The sequence below is a fragment of the Orycteropus afer genome, unplaced genomic scaffold, assembly GCF_000298275.1.
Source record: "Orycteropus afer afer isolate SDZICR_OR568_19922 unplaced genomic scaffold, OryAfe1.0 scaffold00019, whole genome shotgun sequence".
Classification (NCBI taxonomy): domain Eukaryota; kingdom Metazoa; phylum Chordata; class Mammalia; order Tubulidentata; family Orycteropodidae; genus Orycteropus; species Orycteropus afer.
Window position 1 is genome coordinate 21,572,314 of NW_006921606.1, and position 3,411 is coordinate 21,575,724.

Here is a 3,411-nt window from a genome sequence, read left to right on the forward strand (position 1 = left end):
TTCTGAAAAAATTGGTCACAGAAAACCTTATGAATACCAGTGAAACACTGTCTCATATGTTACTGGAACCTTATGAATAGCAGGAGAACACTGTCTGAAATAGTGCCACAAGATGAGCCCTTCAAGTTTTAAGGCACTCCAAATGTGACTGGGAAAGGGCTACCTCCACAAAGCAGAGACAACTTTAATGATGTGGATGAAGTAAAGGTTATGACACCTTCATTTGCTAATATGGAAAGGCTCAAAATAAGAAGAAACAGCTGCAAATATCCATTAATATTTGGAACATGGAATGTATAAATTGTGAATCTAGCAGGATTGGAAGTTGTCAAAACTGAAATGTAACACATAAAGATCAATATCCCAGACATTAGTGAGCTGAAATAAACTGGTATTGGCCATTTTGATTCAGACAATTATATGGCTTATTATTCCAGTAACGAATGAAAAATTGAAGAGGAATGGCATCACATTCATGTCAAAAAGAAGATTTCAAGATATATCTTAGAATACAATGCTGTCAGTGATAAGATAATATCCATATACTTACAAAGAAGACTAGTTAATACTACATTATTCAAAGTTATGCACCAACTGCTAGTGCCAAAGAGGAAGAAATTGGATACCTTTACCAACTTCTGAAGTCTGAAATTGACCCAACATACAATCAAGATGTATTGATAATTATTTATGATTGGAATGAAGAAGTTGATAATAAATAAGAAGCATAGGTAGTTGGAAAATATAGCCTTGGTGAAAGAAATTATGCCAGAAAATGCACAATAGAATTTTACAAGATGAATGATTTATTCATTACAAATACCTTTCTTTCAATAACATAAATAGTGACTACACACATGGAAAATAAACTTACAAGAATGAAAACAGGGAATCGGAGACATCAATTTGTAAGTAAGGACAACTACAAAGGAAAAGAGGATTAAATACTGTAGGTGCAGAACTTCCAAATGGAGAGAAAGCAAGATGATTTCAAGATAGAACAGACTCTTTTAAACTTGTAAAACACATAATAAATCTAAGAGTATGCTCAAAGAAAATTAATAAACCTCATTAGAATATGAAGAGGAAAGCCATAAATATTTAGAAAATAATAAAACAATACCAATTTAAAAAAATGATAAGAAAATTGATACACAAAATGAACTCATCACAGAAAATTATATGGAACAAAGAATTCAGAACACCACAAAAAACACATAACAAAATGACAGCAATAATTCATACTTGTTGATAATTATACTGAATGTAAATGGAATAAATGGACTAATCAAGAAATAAAGAGTTGCTAAATTTATATGAAAACATGACCCGTCAGATCCTTTTTCAATTCATAAGTGTGATGATTGAGTATTCACCCCTTTGTGTAATATGTGCCTCCTTCAAATCTTGTTAAACATTGACACATTACCCATCTGACATGAAAAAAAAAAAATGACCCATTAATGTGCTTCTAAAAGAGAACTTAGACACAGAGACAAAAATAGAGGAAAAATCAAAAGTTGAAAAAAATATATCAAACAAATGTCAACTGAAAAAGAGCAGGCAATATTAATTTCTGATTAAATAGACTTTTACACAAAAACCACCACAAAAGACTAGGGAAGACATTATATGATGATTAACAGGTCAAAAAGCAAATGGAAGAAAAAACAAGATGAAAGAGCTGAACAGATTATTGAGAAGACAAAGCCAATTATTTTAACAAAATGTGCAAAGACCTAGAGTTAGAAAACAAAAAGGGAAGAACACATTTGGCATTTCTCGAGCTGAAGGAACTGAAGAAAAAATTTAAGCCTCAAGTTGCAATATTGAAAGATTCTATGGGCAAAATGTTGAATGATGCAGGAAACATCCAAAGAAGGTGGGAGGAATACACAGAGTCATTATACCAAAAAGACCTGCTCGCTATTTATTCATTTTATTTAGGAAGTGGCATAAGGTGAAGAACCAATGGTTCTGAAGGAAGAAGTCAAGGCTGCACTGAAGGAATTGGTGAAGAACAAGGCTCCAGGAATTGACAGAATACCTGTTGAGATGTTCCAACAAACAGAGGCCATGCTGGAGGCACTCACTCGGCTCTGTCAAGAGATTTGGAAGACAACTACCTAGCCAATTGTCTGGAAGAAATCCATTTTTGTACCCATTCCAAAGAAAGGTGATCCCACAGAATGTGGAAATTACTGAAAATTATCACTGATTATCAAGTGCAAGCAAAATCATACTGAATATATTCAAAAGCAGTTGCAGCAGCATATTGACAACAAGTTTCCAGAAATGCAAGCTGGATTCAGAAGATGACGTGGAATGAGAAATATCATTGCTGATGTCAGATAGATCTTAGCTGAAAGCAAAGAATACCAGAAATATCTTTATTTATATTTTACTGACTATGAAAAAGCATTTCATTGTGTGGATCATAACAAATTATGGATAACATTGAGAAGAATGGGAATTCCAGAACACTTAATTGTACTCATGAGGAAACTGTACATAGATCAGGAGGATATCATTTGAACAGAACAACTTGATACTGCATGTTTTAAAATTAGGAAGGGAGTGTGTCTTTTTGTCAGAAGGAACCATTCCCTGGAGAAGCTTATCATGCTTGGTACAGTGGAGGGTCAATGAGAAAGGAGAAGACCCTCAATGAGATGGATTGACACAGTGGCTGCAATAATAGGCTCAGCTGTAGCAAGGATTGTGAGGCTAGCACAGGACTGGGCAGTATTTCATCCTGCTGTGCACAGAGTCACTATGAGTTGAAGATGACTCAACACACCTAACAACAGCAACAACAAAAGGTCAATCACACAAGAGGATGAAATCATAATAAATATTTGTATACCCAATGAAAGAGTCCCAAATAAATAAATAAAACTTAAACAGAATTGCAAAGAGCAATAGACAACTCCATAGTAATGGTTGGAGACTTTAATACATCACTTTCAGTGAAGGATAGAACAACTAGAAAGAAACTCAATAAAAATCCAGAAGAACTAACAATACAATCAACAAATTTTACCTTATAGACATATATAGAACACCTCACCCAACAACAGCACGATATACATTTTTTTCCAGTGCACATGGAACATTTCCCAGAATAGATCATATGTTAGGCCACAAAGCAAGTCTTAAGAAATGTAAAAACTCTAACTCACTGCTGTTGAGTCGGATCTGACTCAAGTGACCCCTCCTTGGGTTTCCGAGACAGTATCTCTATGGAAGTAGATTGCCCAACCTTCCTTCCAAGGAGTGGCTGATGGGTTTGAACCACTAGCCTTCTGATTAACAGTCAAATGCCTTAGGCACTACACCACCAGAGCTCCTTTAAGAAATGTAAGAACATCAAAATACTGCAAAGCATATTCTCAGATCACAATGCTGTAA

General features: G+C 34.6%; 1 non-coding gene across 1 annotated transcript; it reads left to right on the top strand.

The window, feature by feature from the left end:
• Window positions 1-1,336: 1,336 nt before the first annotated feature.
• Window positions 1,337-1,439, top strand: LOC122152195. Its single transcript, XR_006164439.1, has one exon. It is a non-coding gene; the product is annotated as a small nucleolar RNA U13 (small nucleolar RNA).
• The last annotated feature ends 1,972 nt before the right edge of the window (window positions 1,440-3,411 follow it).